Source organism: Sinohyriopsis cumingii, chromosome 2 (genome assembly GCF_028554795.1).
Source record: "Sinohyriopsis cumingii isolate HCF-2022 chromosome 2, ASM2855479v2, whole genome shotgun sequence".
Lineage (NCBI taxonomy): Eukaryota > Metazoa > Mollusca > Bivalvia > Unionida > Unionidae > Sinohyriopsis > Sinohyriopsis cumingii.
The window spans coordinates 154,516,448-154,539,301 of record NC_142962.1 but is presented as its reverse complement, the minus strand read 5'-3'; the positions used below and the strand labels follow the sequence as shown (position 1 = coordinate 154,539,301).

The 22,854-nt window shown below is 39.8% G+C and overlaps 1 protein-coding gene across 1 annotated transcript in view; it reads right to left on the bottom strand.

The window, feature by feature from the left end:
- LOC149806143 (chitinase-3-like protein 1) overlaps positions 1-14,973 on the bottom strand; it is an 80,969-nt gene extending 65,996 nt beyond the window's left edge. The window contains exon 1 of the mRNA XM_089951042.1: positions 14,740-14,973. The gene's annotated coding sequence lies outside the window, so the exon portion shown is untranslated. The remainder of the gene's footprint in view (positions 1-14,739) is intronic.
- Between the last annotated feature and the right edge of the window lie 7,881 nt (positions 14,974-22,854).

Sequence of the window (22,854 nt, the reverse complement as noted above, 5' to 3'; positions counted from 1 at the left end):
GTGACTTCCCATCCACGCCAAAGCCGATTGTTTGGCGGCAACAACGTATGCAGTTTTCAAGACTTAATTGTTGACCCATAGAAAGAGTGAACGAACTGTAATATATATTCTAAATCTGCGCATTAGAATATTACAAATTTGCAAGGGAAAAAACTTTTTCTTCCCTATCAGGGTCTTATTCCAATATATATAATTTTTTTTATTTTTAGAGGAGAGTGTGTGAGTGTGTGTGTGATTTTTATTTTTAACGTAGCTTTAACAATTTTTTAGTCATGTCGCTACGATGTCTGCAATGTGGCAGTTTATAGTGATGTCTAGCATTGGGGCATCATGCTGCAGACATGTAGCATGATGTCTCACCCAGTCACATTATCCTGACACCAGGCCGACCAGTCCTAACACTAACCTCTTAATGCTGAACGCCAAGCAAGGCAGCTGTTAGTACCATTTTTGTAAGTCTCTGGTATGACTAGGCCGGGGATCGAACCCACGACCTCCCACATCCGAGGCGGACGTTCTAACCACTAGGCCACCGGAGCGGTTTTACAGGAGAGAAGTATAATGAACAAATGTTATCATGCCCATCTTTTCTATGGCATCTGAGACTAAAAGTGTGTACTTTCCGTAAAACAATGCTGCATATATCGACGGACAAATTTGTGTCGTCATTGTGATTTCTTCCGAGGAAGGTATGCGGATTTGGATCAGTGGCAGCATGGTATGGAAGTTGTTGTTGTTGTTGTTGGTGGTGGTGGTGGTGGTGTAGGGTTTAACGGCATTTTTCAGCACATGATAGGCTATACATGGCGGCCAGTATTAATGGTGGAGGAAGAACCCGGGAAAACCCCGGAAAGAACCACCGACCCACGAGAAGCTACTGGCGAGCTTTCTCACATACTCACATTAGCTGAATCCTCGACTCGAACAGAGGTGTGATGGCAGTGATCCGTAACGGATAGCGCTTTAGACCACTCGGCCAATCGGGGCCCCTGGTATGGAAGTAATAGCATAGAATGAAACAAAACGATGTGATATGTTTCTCTGCTGCAGTTGATGATATTTAGTACAATATAATGTACACGGTGTAGATATTTGTCTGAAACAACAAGGATATATGTTTCAATAGAGGGAAACGTTGCACATAGAGCCTGGTAAATTGTCATAAATTAGTGATTTTCTTATATTGTTAACTTATATGAAACAAGCAAAGTTTAATGCTTCCCTTGAAATTAACGCACTACGAATAAGAGGTAAGAGCGTTGAACAGGAGTACCACTAAAGGCGTGAACAATATTCTGAGTTCACTCGATCAGTAAAAATATGTGACTCTTGTGTCAACTTTGTCATGATTATTAGACATGCAATGGGTTAAAACTCAGTCATGGCCGCCTGAATGATAGGCGGAATTCTGCGTCTTTGTAAACATTCCCTGCTGTTCGTACTTCGTTGATCATTCGACATTATTAGAACTTTCCTTGACGTCTGGTCTGTATGTGAGTAGGACTTTCATGAGATAAAATATTCATAGTAATAAATCATAATCCAAGCTTTTCAACCAATGGTTGCCATCTTGAAAGATAATGATCCTCAAATCACTGAGTAGACTTGTTATCTATGATTTTTGGGACTCATATGTGATATGTCTTACGAACGGAGTACACGACAATAAAGAAACAGAGTTTTATAGGGTTTTAATACTAATCTCTATGTCTTGGAATTTGCATATCATGTAAATAAATCTTTTATAAAATTAGGAAAAATATTGTGGGTAACAATTCGATTCGCGGTTTAGGTATTTATATTTCACTGAAATTGTTATGCAAACTAAATCTAGTTGGTCATATCATTGATTAAAATAACATCGGAACATTATACCAACACTACGCTATGGTAATGGATGCATCAAAGTCTAATTCTGAATATCGACACCAAGAAGACAATTAGACTCAGTTTAGACTCTGAAGTCTTTCAATATTACCACGTATCCAAAGAGAATTCTTAGCTGAATTTCTGTTTGCTGTGCTTATGTTTGTTTTTGTTAGTGTGTATGTGTGTGCGTTTTAGTGAGAGAGAGAGAGAGAGAGAGAGAGAGAGAGATTGTTTGACCTTAAAGTTGTCGAGCTTCCAAAATAAAAAGCAAAAGTATTTTCTGATGAGTAGCTAACTTTGATAAAAGACCTTTATTCCAGTACATTTAGTTTTGTCGCCAATTTTCCTGATACAATTAAAGGACACAAACAAACCGTCACCGAGAAGATGAAAGCATTTAATGTTTATAGTTGTCGGTCCCATGTGTTGATTGACATCAACATCAATGCGTAATGTATCATGATAAAGTGGCTGTAAGGTTAATGTTTCACCTGAAGCGCACTAAATCTCTTAAATACGACCAGTAGTGGCTGGTGAAGAAGAAAACGTTACATGTTCAAAGGAATGTTCGTCCCGTTTAAAGTTAATGATGAGAACACAAGAGTTCAGACCTTTAGGGGAAATACATCATATGTTCCCTCTGATTTATATACTTTGTAACCTCTGCTGAGTTAGTGACACCGACTGAATAAATGACACGGAATCTCTCTCTCTCTCTCTCTCTCTCTTTGTCTCTGTCTGTCTGTCTGTCTGTCTGTCTCTCTCTCTCCAAATGATAACAGCTTGCAAAGTTGCTTCGACAGTTTTATTTGGATATTTCTTTATAGTTTCGAAGATGAAATTCGCTTTTCTACAGATACAATCAGGAGACATTTCAGGCTTGAATGTTAATCAAAATTGGCATTTCCCAAGATTCGGATTAATCGGAGAAGACTTCCAAGGAGAACAATCACAGGTAGAGTGTCTATTTTACAGCAGACAGTGAGAATCGTCTTCCTGTTTCCCTTTCAGATTTACATATTTCTTCAGCTATGTAAACACTTACTTATTAAATCTTTACCTTTTCCACAACCTATTAACTGACGATAGCTCAAATATTTTAGTTAGAAAAATAGACTGGTGATAAGGTTTTGGGGAATTCCTTCAATGCTAAAATTCGCACTTGATAAAATGGCAGACTATTCTTACGCGATCGGATTATGAACGACCGAAAAGGAAACTAAAGAGATAAAACAACAAGGACACATAATTTACCCCGTCCCCGAACAAATCCAACAAAATAACGAAAATTAAATCAAAGACAAAAATCAACTATTTCTGTCTCAAGCTTTTAAAAGTTTAAGATAGTTTTTGTTTTCTTGCAGTTGTTTTCTTTTTTCCTCCTTCAATGTAGCATAAACTGTCAGTTGCAGAGTCACACGGCTTATATAACACCATCTCTTGAGAAAGGCGCTGTAGCTCAATTGTAAGTGTGATAGACACATGCAGGAGTACCGGATCGACTGCTATTTTAGTACCCTTAGGCAATGCACTTACTCCCATTGCCATAGAAAGCTAACTAAACCCATACGGTAAAACAACTTAAAAAATAACAGCATAAAACATAGATAATATTGTGAGTCTATGTTGCAGTGGCTACTAACGACTGAATCTGGTGAACTTACTTCATCGATTTGTACAAAAATATATTTGGTATACAATTCAGTGCCCATTAAAGAACTCTCAGCTTACAAATTTACTTTAAACTCAGTTACTCTGCTCACTTCGTATCTCTCTAACAGACCCCATTTTGCTTGCACCGATTAATATACTTTCAATTTAAGTAATATTTTAAGTGCTGTTCCTCAAGGCTCTATATTAGGGGCTCATCGTTTTATGTTTATCAATAGCAGCTTTGTATACAGTGCACTTTAACACTTATCATTTGACAGACGACACAACACTGCCTCCATCTGGTTAATCTCTTGATTCCATTATAATAAACTTTAAATCGATATCATCTACATATCAGCTTGGTATTAATGAAACAGAATGATATTAATGCCGTTAAAACGGAATGTATGACAATCTGAAAAAGGCAGCATCTAACCACATGGATTTACTTCTAATTCAAAATGGCTTAGACGCATCTGGTTTTAATTTTTTAAGTTAAAAATCACAATATTTCTTGGTGTTGATATTATCAACGTCGCAGCTGGAATGTACAAATCGATCAAATATATACAATGTCGTAAATAGAATAATTATTTTGAAATTACTATCGACAGTTCTACCTTCCCAGTCAAGTGAAATTTATTTTTCTTGATATATACTACCACTGATTGACTATGATTGTACCATATTGGGAAACAATCATTTATAATCTGTCCCGAATTGACATACTCCAGAATATTTCAGAAACTTCCTATTACGTGTCCTTCGAATTTTTGTTTTCGCTTCGACGATTGTGATTTAGATTCTTAACATAGCTTTAACAATTTTATCATATCGATACGCTGTCTGCAATGTGGCAGCTTAGAGTGATGTCTATAACTGGAACATCATGCCGCAGACATGTGCCATCTTGTCCCACCAAGTCACATTATTCTGACACCAGTCCTAACACTAACTTCTTAATGCTGAGCGCCAAGCGAGGTAGCAACTAGTACCAGTTTTATAAGTCCTTGCCATGTCTCAGCTGAGATTCGAACCCGCGCCCTCCCGCATCGGATGCGGACGCACTAATTACTTAGGCCACATGAACGGTTTGTTTTCACGTCTACAATGGCTGTCTATACAAAATATGACTTATTTCAAAGGAAGCATGACATATAGGACTTTACACGATCTTTCTCCAGTTCATATCTCTGAACTAACTGAACTAAGATTATATAATACCGAACTAACTCTCAGATCAATAACTACCAACATACTCCTAATTCCATATTAGGAAACCATCCTTACCAAAAAGTTTTTTTAAATTATCAGCATGTACCTTTCGGAATTCCTTACCCTGAGGATACGTGATTCAAATCCCCTTGCTTCGTTTAAACAGCATTAAAGCGGTTCATGTGAGCTATTGATGCGACTGTAGGAAATATATAATTGGATTTGCAACGTTTAAATGAAATGTCACATCTGCGCAACCTTGTCCGTTGAGCCGAGTTCAGCTTTAGAAGATCTCAGTCGCAAGAACAAACATACAGGAGCTCATTAGCAAAATTCCCGGGACAAGCTATCCGGTAACACCCAACTGATATTGTCACCGATGCAGGCGCAACAGTTTGAATCTGCCAAACGTGAATGCGTTGTAATAAGCATTACATTGTCAGCAGCAGAGAGTTTCCGCAATGAATAATGAGGGTGGAATATTTCCATTCTTCGCAGCCATTCCAACATTGTTGGCGGCTGCAGCTTCTGTGGATGCAAGTGCGGATGCATTAGGCTCTGTCGGGCGTGCATCCGGGATTGCTCTGAAGAAGGAGGTTGGAGCTTAAGCCTCTCGGGCCGTATAAAAAAGTAAGGCCGTCGATTTTCTAGATACTGAAACTAAAGTTTCCCGAGCGAAAATCGTCTACGGTTGTGGCCTCTCTGTTGATTAGTTTTGATTTACATGCGATGACAAAGTCAATCAAACCTTTCCCACGTGTCTTTTTATGTAATGAACTCTGGGCCAATGGCTCTCATGCGATGATTCCACATTCATGGGAAACTAGTATCGTTAACATGGATTCAACAATATAACCAAAAACGCACTGGGTCGCATTCGTGATTGCATCCATTCGTCTTTTGGGATTTGATTCTTGTGGACTCGCACCACCAGATAAAGTTCTTGATTCTTCTAACCCGCTGTTATATTCAAGACTACTTTCGCAAACTCTGATGGATGGTATATGCAAACGTCTTGTTGCTGAGTCGTTGCATGCTCTCGAGAGTTTACCAACCCCGGAAACACTTATCGATTTCACATTAAAAATTGCTTAATAGTATGTTAAATGCCTATAGATATTTACAGATGCTCCAATGACTACCGATGCGGCGCAGATGTAGATATGTTCAGGTATGCCACCGAAGCGAGATGTGACTGAGTTTGCCAGTCGGGATGTTTTTGATGCTGACTCGAGCAAGCTTGTGGTTTCTGAAGATTGCATTGGCAAACTTAAAACGTCTAACGTGGACATTCAAGATATTACTGTCATGCTGCAATTGCAGTGGAGAAAAACCTGGCCGCGATCAGTCAAGTCAGAGGAATCAAATACTCTGCTGGCTCGGCTGCGTTTATCAAAGGCTATGTTGATACCACCAATGACGGAATGAAACAATACGTGGATGAACATATCAAACATGTGGCCAAATAACCACGCTGAGTAACTTGACGGAACCAACTGCAATGAATATTAATTTAAAGGGAGACAAATAAACTGTCGTCATTGGTTTAGCAAATTGTCGCTTGGGAAGTTGGTAAATGATATGCGCATCCTGGTCTTGATTTTGTGACACTAATATCGCGTATCAAGATAAAGGACATCGGTGAATTTTACGCATATAAAATATCAAAATCCGTAATCGCTTGGTATGAAATTCAGTTAGAAGAACTTAACATTTATCCTGAGGAGTACTTAACCGTCTTTGGTGTCTGTGTTTAAGATTAGATTTATTATTGCATATAAGCAAAGGATTCTGACCGTTGTGACGAAGGGGTGTTGGATCAGCTGACCAGTGATGCCAACATCAGTAGTGATTTTGTTGCACTGAGAAATGCATGCCTGCATGAAAAAGGTGTCAACAAAACACTCATGTACACTGAAATATAATTGTGTTAAGGGTCAACTAGAAATCAACAGTGAGGAACACCTTAATGTACAAATACCAACTAGAAAACAGTTTTGAATGATGGCACGTTTTCGGGTAACAGTTAGAAAGATAGTTTCAGATAGTATTCGCTGGTATACTCATTATGGTTTTGTATGAACCAGGTGATACGTTCTCAGGAGGCACCATTGCCGGAGTGTGAAATATTCATCAGGTAGATATGTTCTATTATTGTATTGACAGTTGTACCAGTAAAAAAGAGCAATTGGTTAGAAGTGTATGTGGTTATTGCACCTGATCAAGGTAGACCTGTCGAACTACATTATCATATTATTAATAGACGAGTTATGACAGAACCGCAATGTTACCTACGTAAAAAGATATTCGAACAACTGCAAGACGAAATCAGAAAGACGGCTTTGTTGCTCATAAAATACAAACGCTTGTGTGTGGTCGTAGATGCCATTTATGGAATTGCCGCAGCAGCAACCTTTAGTCTGGGTGTAGCGGGAATCACAACTCTGGCAGCTTTAAAATGTACACCAATCGGAATCCTTTTTGGAGTCATGTTAATAGTAACCGGCGTACAACAGGACGCTGGTAAAATAATCTCGTCACAGATGCATGCGCGAATAACTGTTTTTTTTTTTAAAGAGCTTTTCGCGGCGGTACAAATCAGTTTAAATACAGTTAATAAATTCTACTTGATCGTTATTGACATAGTACTGGCAGAAATGAAAATCCACCGGCAATTCCGAGCAGAGACTGGAAGCCAGGGACAGGCAGTAAAAGTAGAGTAATTTCGTTTTAAAACATAAAAAGTATGTGTCAAAAATACATGCAGACTTTCTGTCACAAATTATACAACGCCTGCATTGTGCCATTCCTGTAAAAGATGTGAAAGAAATTTATGGAATTAGCTCCACCAAATTACATCAGATATGAAATGCTCTTGTCCAGCTGCAAAGAGACAGACTGGTATGGACAGAATGACCTACAACCTGTAATTGACAGTATCAAAGAAGATCTACAGTCCAGTAACTGACAGCGTTCAATCAGTGATGGCTATCTTACTTCATGCCAGCAAAAGAATATCAGATCTTCAGATCTGGATAAAGACAACACCAGAAATGAAAGCTATACCTTTAAAAATATTAAATAAATTTCAGATATTTGCAAAGATTTCTACAGTATCCTGAGTTGTTATGATGACTCGTGGCATATAATATAGAACAACGGCATGGACAAATGGCAACAAGAAAATGGCAGAGGACATTGCACATACAATCAGGGAAGAAACAGAGATTGAATAGCCAGGTGACAAACCGGTCAATCCACAGATTATGTTGTGTCAGGTTAGTGTGTTTGCAATGCCACTCGAGTGTTAATGTAGAAGCAGCTTCCACAGCGTACATTTATCCTGCACTACTCGGTAAGCAAAATTATCCGTTGGTGTAATCCAAACCCAATCGATAAAATCTGCAATGACTTAGACCCACACTATGTTCATGGGCATGACTTGGACAGTAATCGCCAACACATGGCAGATGGCATGAGTCATACCTGAGTTTAGAAAGATGACCTTGTATTTGATGTTTGAGTGGTTTGCGTTACCACGTTAACATTATCGCAGTTAATCTCGCAAATCCATTGGTTGCACATTTTACTCGGAGCTATTGAGCCAACACCATAACGCAGATACGATCGGGATAGTCCAATGTACCGTTGGTGATTATATGACAAACATCGATACGACTTGCATCATCGACCACACAATTCCTGATTACCAACCAATACTGCAGTACATATATTTTGTACCACATATTCGAGTATGTTTTCGTTTAATTACAATATAATCATATCTGACAGTTGTCATATATCTCAAAGATGTGTATACAATAGCTTAGTGACAACAGTGACTTTACGATTTTAGTGATGGAGGTCACAGTCTTCACTTCTCACGACTATCCTAATGCATGGGCGATTGTTGGTAACTCTCGCGGATTATAATGCGTGCTTTTCGCGTGATATAAGGACATTGTCTCTCTCAATAATCAATCATTATTATCTCCCCCCCCCCGCCAGTAATCAATGATTCTTATGTCTTCATTCAAAGTAGAGCTGAACAAATGCGTATTAAATTCACAACACACCAAAACAGTCTATATGGATGTTTTTCTCATAAATCGTTCTAACTCTATCAGAGGTAATGGAACCAACCACTAAGAATATATTACAAATTACACCCAAGACATAACAGGTTTGTCGTGCTGTAACTAACTCGCTTCGAATATCTGCGGTCCTACGAACGAATCCTAACTTCGACACAAGCAAGACAATGAGGTCCAAGGTAGACAGTCTTCTTCGCATTCTCAAGTGTCCTCGAACAAAGAAAAACAACAACAAAACAAAACCAGACTCCACAAACATTTGAGGTATCGAGGGTGGTTTTTAGTTTTTCTGAGATTTTGCTGTGAAATCGAGGTAAAATAAACCGTTATTGCTTAAAATCTCGTGTGGCTTTTTACCACGGAACAACTAAACAGTACTCATCTCTGAACTCTCGGGATTTTAATTTAGGTATTTGATTTCGGTTTATATGCTTGCTTAATCCACTGTGTAGAAGCGTCTACGTTACAAGAGTACTTTCAAATCTAATAATGTTAGTGCTAGTCAAAATGCAGCCATTTTGTTCTGACATGCCTTTTTCCTTGCCTAATTTGGTCAAGCCATGTTCATGCTATTGGAAGTGTGACACAGGTGATATTAGGATTTAATTTGTAGCAAGTTCAAAAATCAAAACAAACGTTGTCGATGTCTTTTTCTTCACTGTACCAAATGGTGTGGATATATGCAAAACCTCTATGTGTGTGTGTGTGTGTGTGTGTGTGTGTGTGTGTGTGTGTGTGTGTGTGTGTGATTTGGATTTTTAATGTAGCTGTAACAATTTGTCAGTCTTATCGCTTCAATGTCTGCAGTGTGACAGTTTATAGTAATGTCTAGCGCTGGGGCATCATGCCGCAGACATGTAGCATCATGTCCCACCCAGCCACATTATCCTGACACCAGGGCGACCAGTCCTAACATTAACCTATTAATGCTGAGCGCCAAGTCGCTTTTAGCACAATTTTATAAGTCTTTAGTATGACTCGGTCGGGGTTCGAACCAGTGACCTTCTGCATTCGAGGCGGACACGCTAACCACTAGACCACAGGAGCGGTTAATGCCTCAAAAGCACTGAGTACGCTAAACCAACTATACAAACAGCATATATGTAAGGCCTTACTTGTATAGGCAAATTGTTGTTGTTGTTGTAGGGTTTAACGCCATTTTATGCACAGGATAGGCTATACATGGTGCACAGAATAAATGGTGGAGGAAGAACCCGAGGAAACCCCGTAAAGAACCACCGACCCCCGAGACGCTACTGGCAAGCTTTCTAACATACCCACATTGACCGAACCAGAGATACTCGAACCCACGCAGACAGAAGTGAGATGGCAGTAATCCGTAACGGTGAGCGCTTTAGACCACACGGGGCCCATAGGCAAATTCATGTGTGTGTGTGTGTGTGTGTGTGTGTGTGTGTGTGTATAAAGAGAGAGAGAGAGAAAGAGAGAGAGAGAGAGAAAGAGGGAGAGAGAGAGATTGGCGATGATGGAACAAAAAAAAATATTGAATCCTGGGATTAAAATCTAACAGCTGCATTTTAATTTGTATTTTAGATGAATATTTGGTTACTTTCAATATCATATCTGTTAATAATTATTACAAGATTATATTGAACTAATTATAAATTTTCATAAAAATTAATTCCGGTCAGAAAATATTAAATCTTGTGCCCAAGGCTGATTTCAAATTATTGGATGTGCTGTATAGGATTGATAAGTTTGCAGACAGTATAGGTGGAAAACCACGCTGTTTTTACTTTATTTCATTCATTGAACGGACTATGTAACGTTATCTCTGTTGATGCATTTTTCAGTCTAATGAATATAAGAAGTCAGCGAAATCCAGAGTAAAAAATTAGTTTTATATCATATTTAAGAAATTTAATAGGATTTCATTCGACATCTGTACTTGATTATCTGTTAACCGTAAACGGAATTTATTTGTAGGATGCAATTTAATTTAAATACATCAATTGTAATATATATATATATATATATATATATATATATATATATATATATATATATATATATATATATATATATATATATATATATATATATATATATATATATATGTATAGTGTTTAACATATATCCCGAGGCACGGTATAAACCTGTCATATACGAAATGAACAAATGCAATTCAGCCCCGCCCCCATGTCACGTTTTGATGAAGCGATGATAATATCACATTATCTATGTCATCTGTCATGTCTTACAACAAAGGCAATCAGCTTGTGTCTAAGACATTTACAGGTCCATTTTTATTCTCCACTAGAATGTGGAAGCTTGCCATTATCTGTCTAAACGTTTTGCCGTAGATCTGATCAATTTACTGTCACGTGACATTCGTGTTACAAGAACACATTTATGATGGTTTGATTAGTTATCAGATATGTTGAAAACATTTGGTTGCTGACACAAAGAATTCTTAAATGACTGTCTGAGAAAATTATAATCTATTTAATATTTGGTTGTTATGTTTTAAAACATGACTTCACTTTCACTTGAGTAAAGCTGTCAATCATATTATTTTCTTTAATAGAACCTTAATCCTTCTTGCATTATTCGCTTATTCGTCTGTCACAAGAACAGATGGAATACAAAAGAGCATGCTGGTCTATAAAGGGGACGTTTTAGTCAGATTTTAACATTACTGAGAGAGAGAGAGAGAGAGAGAGAGAGGCGATACGAAAGGCGCGCGTATATTTAATCATAAAGTTGTACTCCTAAAAGATGGATGAAGGTGATCAGAGCTCAACACCAAAAGAGAGGGGATATGTGGCCTTTTCCAATATTTCTAAGGTATCCAAACACAAGAGGGAAAAATTATAATACACATTTTAAGTTCTTCATTTTCATGTCGGGGATCACAGTGGATGACTGGTTGATTAACGTTTACTTAGCATTCTGACTGCTACTTCACTTTTAAGTCTGCTTTTGCTCTCATGGTTCGCCATGGCAAGGCATGAATGATTTGATTAATGAATATACGAATATTTATGTCAGAATACAGGTAAAGCTCTGTGTTCTCACGACTTCTTTGTTAGGCGAGCTAACTAAAATTAATTCTAAAATTAAAAATTGTGAAATGCACGACTTCGTACATACGCTAACTATTGTTCCGCTCTACAGTTTTTAAGTACTTAAAAATGCAAAAGATATAAAAGGTCTTTTAAAAATAGCAACGACAAAAAGTGAGAAAAACCTGGAATATTACGTTTTGTTCAAATATCAAATCCTGTGCAATTTACGAAACTGAATAGCGGGACTTAATATATTGCTCTTCTGATGCGTGGGGAATTGGCGTGAGCCGTCACATTCCTCTGAAGCGAGGGGGATAGGCATTAAGCGTCACATTTCTCTGAAGCGTGGTGGAGAGGCGTTAAGCTTCGCAGTCCTCTGAAGCTGGGGGAGAGGCATTAAGCTTCTTATTCCTCTGAAATGTGGGGGACAGACATTAAGCGTCACATTTCTCTGAAGCGTGGGAGATAGGCATTAAGCGTCACATTTCCCTGAAACGTAGGAGATGAGCATTAAGCGTCACATTATCTGGAGCGTGTGGGATAGGCATTAAGCGTCACATTTCTCCGAAGCGTTGGGGATGGGCATTAAGCGTCACATTCCTATGAAGGGTGGGGATAGGCATTAAGCGTCACATTTCCCTGAAGCGTGGGGGATAGGCATCAAGCGTCACATTTCTCTGAAGCGTTGGGGATAGGCATTAAGTGTATACATTTCCCTGAAACGTAGGAGATGTGCATTAAGCGTCACATTCTCTGAAGCGTGTGGGATAGGCATTAAGCGTCACATTTCTCTGAGGCGTGGGACAGAGGCATTAAGCATCACATTTATCTGAAGCGTGGTGGATAGGCATTAAGCATCACATTCCTCTGAATGTGTGGGGGATAGGCATTAAGCATCACATTCCTCTGAATGTGTGGGGGATAGGTATTAAGCATCACATTTCTCTGAAGCGTGGGGCAGAGTCATTAAGCATCACATTCTTCTGAAGTGTCATGGATATGCATTAAGCATCACATTTCTCTGAAGCGTGGGGGATAGGAATTAAGCGTTAAATTTCTGTGAAGCGTTGGTGATAGGCATGAAGCGTCACATTCCAGTGAAATGTGGGGAGAGGCTTTAAGCGTCACATTTCTCTGAAGCGTGGGGGAGAGGAATTAAGCGTTAAATTTCTCTGAAGCGTTGGTGACAGGCATTAAGCGTCACAATCCAGTGAAATGTGGGGAGAGGCTTTAAGCGTCACATTTCTCTGAAGCGTGGGGGAGAGGCTTTAAGCGTCATATTCTTTAAACAAGGCATAAACATGTTTCGTTCTTTCTCGTAGATTGAAAATTATTGGTTGTTGTTGCAGGGTTTAACGCAATTTTTCAGCACACGATAGACTGTACATGGCGGCCAGTATTAATGGCGGAGGAAGAACCCGGAAAAACCCCGGAAAGAACCACCGACCCACGAGAAGCTACTGGCAAGCTTTCTCACATACCCACATCGACCGAATCCGAGACTCGAACCCACGCAGACAGAGGTGAGATGGCAATGATCCGTAATGGACAGCGCTTTAGACCACTCGGCTACTCGGGGCCCCGAAAATTATTGGAATATTCAACTAACCCACTTATTTGTTGACACATATAAAAGAAGCGAACAAACAAATATAATGAACTAACTACACGAAATCTAACTAGCTGGCTGGGTAACTATAACCAATGAACGGAGTCACAATTGCTATTTAACTAACAAGCTAGATCACTGCACAACTAACTCGCTTCCATAGACTTACTGTGTTTTGACATCCTCCCCCTCCCCCAGAAGAAACAACATCAGCAACAAATGAGCAAGCAAACCGGTGACCAAACATACTAATGACCTACTTAACGAACCATGTCCAGTACATGGGTGAGTGAATCAATAACTACCACACAAGTTCACTGGACTTCTTCTGCATATTTCACGATGTTCCCAGCGCCAACTATCTTTCGACTTTGCATTGAATTGACAAGATCTTCATCAGAGAAGGTGTACTATTTATGACTACCGCTTGCCGTTACGGATCACTGCCATTTCACCGCTTTCTGCGTGGGTTTGAGTCACAGGCTCGGCCAATGTGGGTACGTGAGAAAGCTTGCCAGGAGCTTCTCGTGGGTCGTTGGTTCTTTTCGGGATTTTTCCGGGTTGTTCTTCAAACGATTTATACTGGCCGCCATGTATAGCCTATCTTGTGCTGAAAAATGGTGTTAAACCCTATAACAACAACGACGTCTGTTTGCGAACGCTTGATAATGTAGCTGTTGATATTGTTTAAAACGAGAGAGATACAGACAGACAGATGGAGAGACGTTACTGTGCGAAATATATAATACTATTGTTACCTGGTTTTTATAAACAAATCGATATGTTGTGCGTACGTGTGTATAATTTTACGTACTATAAGACAAGTATGATTTCAAATAGGAAATTTCTTCTACAAACGTAGAGACGTACTTTCAAGAGACGATCACTGTCCCCAGACAATCACTGTCCCTAGACAACGTGATGAACTCGGATGGTACAGTTACAAAAGATCCGTATAGGTATGTTGTTGCGTGTATAAGTGTGAACAAGATTATGTGTCCATTTCTTGATTGCTTATGTATGTATGTGCAAAATTATGTGTCCTTAAGGAATGGTGATGTATGAATCAAATTCGCAATATTCTTTTGTAACGACTTATACTTGTTGATCTTTTATTGAAACAAAAGTTTATTTAATAATTCTACCTAACGTTGAAAATAATTTAAATTGTGAACATTTAATCGATTTTAATTGTATAAAAGATCACAAAAGATTGATATTAAAGGACAAAATGACATGAGAAAATAAAACAAATCAAGCATAACCTCACCTTTCTCTCACTTGGCTTGAAATCCTGTTGCAGCTATATTCCCTTATTTGCGTAATTGTTTTGTCACACTCCAAGGGTAACAATTCAACGGATTGCGTTGAAAACACAACCTATAAAAATGATTATTTACCAAAAATATCCCGGGTCCGACGAAGAGCTGTTTTCAGCTCGTTACCCTGGAGGACTATGCTACTCAACTAGGATATGCCGTGCTTTTCTTCTTCAGTTTTCTCTCGGTGACTGTCAAAACTGAAGACGTGTGGCGGTATGTCTGACAAGATAAATGATTGCACAAGCGTTGCGGTTGTCGCAACGCTAAATATAACATATAGAGAGAATTGCTATAGACGATCAGTCTCATTCTCCACAATGCTACAGTTTCTATTCTTTCCTTTGTACCAAATTTTAACAAGCAACTTATAACGGTGAATAGCAAGAAACAGTTACTTTGACGGGAGTCAGTAATTGCTACAATCTACTTGCCGGCTATAAAGTATAGAACACCTGACTGCAAGGTTGTAAGGTATAAACCACCCAACTATAAGATATAGACAACCAACTGTAAGGTAAGACCTATTGGCTGTAAGGTATAAACCAACAAACTATACGGTATAGACAACCGACTGTAAGGTAAGACCTATTGGCTGTAAGGTATAAACCAACAAACTATACGGTATAGACAACCGACTGTAAGGTAAGACCTATTGGCTGTAAGGTATAAACCAACAAACTATACGATATAGACAACCGACTGTAAGGTAAGACCTATTGGCTGTAAGGTATAAGCTACCCATATGTCAGGTATAGACAACTCGGCTATAAGGTATAGACCACCTGACTATAACGTATAGGCTATACGTTTTAGACTACTCGACTATAATATATAGACTAAGGTCTAAACCACCCGGCCATAAGGTATAGACCGACCAGCTGTTACGTGCAGACCACATGGCTACAAGGTATAGATCAACCAGTTGCTAGGTATAGGCCACCTGGTTACAGGATATATACCAACCAGCTGCTATGTATAGACCACCTGGCCATAAGGTATAGGCTATATGATATAGACCACCCGGTTGCAAGGTACAGATCATTTCGCAGATCACGCCTCTATCCGCGTGAGTTCGAGTCTTGGTACCAATGTGATTAGGTGAGAAAGTTTGTCAGTAGCTTACCGTGGGTCGGAGGTTTTCCAGGCCTTCTTCATCCACGAAATATACTGGCCACCATGTATAGCCTATCATTTGTTAAAAAATAGTGTTAGACACCAAACAAACAAACGAAGACACGAGAGCGAGGTGTCTTTGTGATTTAGACAAGCAGCCAAGGCCGGAGACTAAATCTTGTAGACATTGAGCACGAGTTGATCTAGCCAACTGGCATGATGTGTATTTAATATTGGTCACACGCATAAAACGTATACTACTGGCATGATGTGTATTTAATAGTGGTCACACGCATAAAACGTATACCATTGGCATGATGTGTATTTAATATTGGTCACACGCATAAAACGTATACTACTGGCATGATGTGTTTTTAATGTTGGTCACACGCATAAAACGTATATTACTGGCATGATGTGTATTTAATGTTGGTCACACGCATAAAACGTATATTACTGGCATGATGTGTATTTAATGTTGGTCACACGCATAAAACGTATATTACTGGCATGATGTGTATTTAATGTTGGTCACACGCATAAAACGTATATTACTGGCATGATGTGTATTTAATGTTGATCACACGCATAAAACGTATACTACTGGCATGATGTGTATTTAATATTGGCCACACGCATAAAACGTATGCTATTGGCATGATGTGTATTTAATATTGGCCACACGCATAAAACGTATACTACTGGCATGATGTGTTTTTAATATTGGCCACACGCATAAAACGTATAATATTGGCATGATGTGTATTCAATATTGGTCACACGCATAAAACGTATACTACTGGCATGATGTGTATTTAATATTGGTCACACGCATAAAACGTATAATATTGGCATGATGTGTATTTAATATTGGTCACACGCATAAACGTATACTATTGGCATGATGTGTATTTAATATTGGTCACACGCATAAAACGTATACTACTGGCATGATGTGTATTTAATATTGGTCACACGCATAAAACGTATACTACTGGCATGATGTGTATTTAATATTGATCACACGCTTAAAACGTATAATATTGGCATGATGTGTATTTAATATTGGTCACATGCATAAAACGTATACTACTAGCATGATGTGTATTTAATATTGATCACACGCATAAAACGTATACTATTGGCATGATGTGTATTTAATATTGGTCACACGCGTAAAACGTATACTACTGGCATGATGTGTATTTAATATTGGTCACATGCATAAAACGTATACTACTAGCATGATGTGTATTTAATATTGGTCACACGCATAAAACGTATAATATTGGCATGATGTGTATTTAATATTGGTCACATGCATAAAACGTATACTACTGGCATGATGTGTATTTAATATTGATCACACGCATAAAACCTATACTACTGGCATGATGTGTATTTAATATTGGTCACACGCATAAAAAAGAACACCCGCCTCCTCATGCTTAAATATGGACAGAAATAGATGCACAGAAAATTACGAAATATTATCCGGTTGGTATTTTTATATTAATTTAGTTAGAATCAGCGGTATCGTCGTTAGCAAAGTTGTAAAAGTCTAGTGCGCATGGTGATTGATTAGAAAAATCATGATGTCCGAGAGAGAAAAAAATCCGAGAGCAAGGATGTAACAGCAATACATATATTTTTGGTTTTATTTTTATGTCATAGTTTGCTTGCTTTTTAAAATATATATCGTCATCATCGTCGTCTCCATCATCATCATCATCGTCATCATCATCTCATCATCACAACAGCAGGGGCAATATCTGCATCAGCAGTAGTTGTGTGGTGGTTAGTAGTGAATAGGGTCACTTTAGCCTCAATGGGAATTAGCATTACAGACCCCCCTTGGGTCGTTTTAGCCTCAATGGAAATTTAACATGGAGAAAAATCGTGGGTCACTTTAGCCTCAAGGGGAATTTAACATGGGAAATAGTCTTGGGTCACTTTAGCCTCAAGGGGAATTGAACATGGGAAAAAGTCTTGGGTCACTTTAGCCTCAAGGGGAATTGAACATGGGAGAATAAAGTGTGGGTCTATTTAGGGACAAGGGGGGAACTGAACATGGGATTTTTTTTTTTTTTTTTTTTAAATTTTTTTAAAAAAAGGGGTAGGCAATTGAAAAGTCATTCTCTTTTCGAGAAATATGGGTGGCCCTGAAAAGGGCCTTTGGGTTTATGTTAATGTATCCATTAACATAAAGGGCATCTGCGGCATCTTCTTGTCCTCAAGCTGCGTCTTACTCGAGGGCCATAAATCAGTGTCCTCTTGAGGCAACCTTGTCTTTCTACGTACACTCTTCGTATCCACAGACCGGTGTCTGACTTGTCGACAACGGTCCACTTGGACCGGACATACATGAGCATGTCCGTCCTAAACATCATGGAAGACACAAGGGTGGATGATTCGACTGTGGTCCACATCTTGAAGCGACGAGAACAGGTGAATCAATGCAGTGAACTGCGCTTATTTATAAGTAGAGGAAGGATTGAAACGGATTGAGTTCATTCACCAATCCGAACACGCGTGACAAAATTCAGTCAGCCCGCATCCAATCCGAAGAGATCAGTCTGTGACGTCACGTGGTCTATATAGATTCGCTAGCGCTTGTGTACAGTTAATCTATGCGACAGTGATTCAACATGACGGAAACTCAGAAAACGATCCATTGGGGTGCACCAGCAGGGGAGACTGCCCAAGGGAACCCGGACTTACTTTCAGAAGAGGTGAATTGGGATTTTGTGGATTTTCTTACCTCGCAAGAATTTGTTCCGGAACCTTCGTTACCTTCTTCATTACCGCAAGTGGAGAATTTTAGACAGAGACAGAAAGAAGAATTGGAGAAATTTATACAACGACAAAAGGAAGCGGAACAAGCTTTTCTCCTACAGCAGCAGCAAGAAGAAGAGGTAAGAAAAAAACAACAGCAACAACAGCAAGAAGAAGTAGCAGCAAAGAAACAAGAGGGTGAAAATCAAACAGTTACGGTACTGTTGGACATTTTAGCGGAGTTAAGGAGTCTGAAACAAATGTATCAGACTTCTTTATTACGACCGAAGAGAATACGACCTTCCCGAGCTAAACACGTCAACCCTGTGACTAAGCCTACCGTACCACCCTTAGTGATTTCAACCCAATCATCATCATCAACATTACGCAGTCCAGAAGTAGGCCTTGGCCGTGGCAAAGGCTTAAGGCAGTTAAAGTTGATTGCTTGAACTCACCCCTACACCAAAATAAAAAGACCCTTTTCAGGGTCACCCACATTTCTCGAAAAGAAATACAATTTCAATTTCCCAATAACTCAAAAAAAAAATAAAATAAACAGCCCATTTTACCCCCTATAGTACGTGTCTGTGTATGAGTGCGTGAGTGTACGTTCTTATTTTAAAATCATAACTCAAAGACACTTACCTTATATCATTAATTTATTCTTTTATCCATTGTTACAATCCAATTCACAATTCACAACACAACACTTTAATAAAAAGTTCATTGACTTCTTCTGTCTCCTTGTTTAGTCTCTCTGTTTTTTAAATTTCTTCACCGTCACACTCTTTTCCTCTTCTTCCTCCTCACTTTCTTCCCTTCTTCTTTTCTTCTCCTGTTTCTTTTTCTTCACCTGTCTGCTTTCTTCCTCTGAAAAATCCCTCTCTTCTTCCGAAGAATTCCTCTCTTCTTCTGAAGAATTCCTCTTTTCTTCTGACTCCTCTTGTTTCTTTTTTGGGCAATCTGGAGACCAATGTCCTTTTTCTTTACAATAATAACAGGTATCTTGACTTTTGTCTTTTTTAGCCCCTGTTTTTGTTCTTTTTTGACGGTCTGGACACTCTGAAGACCAATGCCCTTTCTTCTGACAGATATAGCAAGTATCTTGACTTTTATCTCGAAAGGAAGGAGAGTAGTCCGTGGGCTGGTCTGAAGAGAATTTTCTAATGACCCCTCGGAAAGCTCTGACGAAACGTTCGATTTGGCTAGTCTCTTCCATCGTTGTGCTCGGCTTGAGAGTGAAATGAATAGTGAAAGGACAAGACACACACCCTTTTATATACGCTGGTCTTCCATGACTATAAATTAGTCTATGGTGTTTAAACTTGAGTCATTTGACGTTTTGCACTCAAGATGAAACGATCCTATTCATTCGAGAAGAAAGAAGAAGAAGAAAGTAAGAGGCAGAAACGTGATCTATCGCTTCGTACCAGGGCTGAAGTCTTGGCACAAATTCATGCCAGTGATTTTGAAGAGGACATGAGTGAACCAGAATTTGAAACCTCTAAACCAAGTTCACCACCCCTAGTCAACCCTGAAAAATACTATTCCATTCGAGAGACGGAAAAGCGCTCCTCTAAAAAATTTAGAACCACGGCTTACAAATACACGGTGAAATTTAAAGATTTCAAGGCTGAAGTACCGTTAGAGAAAGCAGAAGTGTTCATCACTGGGGTGTGGGATTCTTTGCTCACCGCACTCAAGCGACAATGTCAACCCAAAGAAGACGATCGCTTGAGACTTTCCATACAACATGACGGTTTGAAATCCCCTGTTTGGATCGAGTTTAGCACCCCTGCAGAATTGACCGCTTCCAAAGTCATGGACAAGATTCAACACGTGCAACAATCTAATGACCAGTTTGACATCACCGATGGAAAAGCCACACTGGACATGACCCACGTCTCTCCTCCTCAAGGGACAGGACGCAAAAAGATGTTATTGGTGGACGACCTTCGCAGCACCAAAAAGAGTCTCGTCCAAATTAACAACCCTCAGGACCAGATGTGTTTAGCCCGTGCCATCGTGGTGGGACGAACCTATGCCAACAAGAACGACAGGGTAGAATGGAAAAGAGCCTGGAAAACTATTCGACAATCGGACCGAGCCAAACAACGAAACGAAGCAGAACTCCTGTTGCAACAAGCTGGCCTGTCCAAAGACACACCCTGTGGCATTCCTGAAATGCAAAAATTGCAAGATGTCCTAGCTCCACGCTACACCTTGAAAGTGCACCCTCAAGAAGTGCGCGGGCCTCTGTTGTTTCGAGGCCAAGATTTTAAGGACGGAAAATACATTCATGTTTATTATCACGATGACCATTTCGATACCATTACCGCTATCACTGGATTCCTGGGATATATTGATTATTGTGAGAAATGTGACCGTGGTTATAATAATCGAGAGCAACACAAACATTGTGGAATGAAATGCCCAGGATGTTTGGCCTCTCCACCCTGTCTGAGCGAAGGACCAGTGCCTTGTTCAACTTGTCTGCGCACGTTTGTCAGTCCTACCTGTTACCAACAACATTTGAAAACACAAGGTTCACAGAAGAAATGCGCTTGTCAACTGCTGAGATTGTGCCCCGGGTGTGGACAAGGCATATGTACCAATACTGCCAAGGCACACGTATGTCGAGGAAAGAAAAAATGTCACATTTGTCACCACATCGTAGACTTGGAACACCAATGCTACGTGCAAAAATACCAACCTCCACCAGAGAAAGAGGACGGTCACAAGAAGAAAGGCAATTTCATCTTTTTCGATTTCGAATGCATGCAAGAGACTGGCATTCACATTCCTAATTTCTGCGTGGCTCATCGAGCGTGCGAGAAGTGCATTCAAGAACCTATTTTCAGTCATTGCCCTCACTGCAGCAAGATTCCCGGAGGACGTGAAAAAATCTTTCGGGGACCGAACACGCTAGCCGATTTTGCCCAATGGGTCTTAGACCCCATCGACAAGACGTGGAGCCAAGAGGACATCGAACGTTACGGAGATTGTCATCGTCATGCCACGGTGATGGCTCACAATTTCTCCGGATACGATGGACAGTTCTTTTGAGATACTATACGGAACAAGGCACCGAGCGTCCTAAAGTCACTTTGAACGGAGCCAAAATCATTTTCATGCAAGTGGGACAAGTGCAGTTTAAAGATTCGATGAGTTACTTGGCCATGCCTTTGAGTCGAATGCCTAAAACGTTTGGAATGACAGAAATGGCTAAAGGGTACTTTCCACACTTTTTCAATACGGAAGCCAATCAACACGCTGTTCTACCCATTTGCCCGAGGCTCACTATTACGACCCCGACAACATGCGTACCGAACAACGAGAAGCTTTCTACGCTTGGTACCAGGCTCACGCCTCGGACCCTTTCGACTTTCAGGAAGAAATGCTAAAGTATTGTCGTTCCGACGTGGACATTTTACGGCGTTGCTGTGGAAAATTTCGAGAACTGTTCATGGAACACGGAGGGGTTGATGCTTTGAAAGAAGCTTGCACCATTGCCAAAGCGTGTTCCTCAGTGTATCGACAACGATTCATGGCTGAAAACACCGTGGCTGTCATCAGCCCTCAAACGACCAACTTTGTCAAACGTCAATACTCGGTCAAAGCCCTACGTTGGTTACATTACTTGTGCGACAAGGAAGACAAATGGATTCACGGGAACCTGGGTCAGCGTAGAATTGTTCAAAGCTCTGGACAAATGGATTCAGCATGCCCGCAACGGAGGGGGTGAAAAGACCATCGGAACGTATTCGGTCGATGGCTGGGACTTAGAAAATCCAAAGATCGTGTACGAGTTTAACTGTTGCTTATTTCACGGATGTCCCGTCTGTTACCCTGACCGTAGCACTAAAAATCAGTTTTTACAACGAACCATGGAAGACTTGTACCAGGACACATGTCAGCGGCGTCTAAAGTTGGAACAGGAAGGATACCAAGTGGTGGAAATGTGGGAACACGAGTACGATCACCGTATGAAAACCGATTTCGAGTTTAAACGTCTCGTGGAAAGTTACCAGTTCATGGACCCGCTGAACCCGAGGGATAGTTTGTACGGAGGAAGGACCAATGCCACTTGTTTGCTGTACCAAGCCGACGAAGAGAAAGGAGAAGAAATCAAATACTTGGAGGTGTGTTCTCTGTATCCCTACGTGTGCAAATAT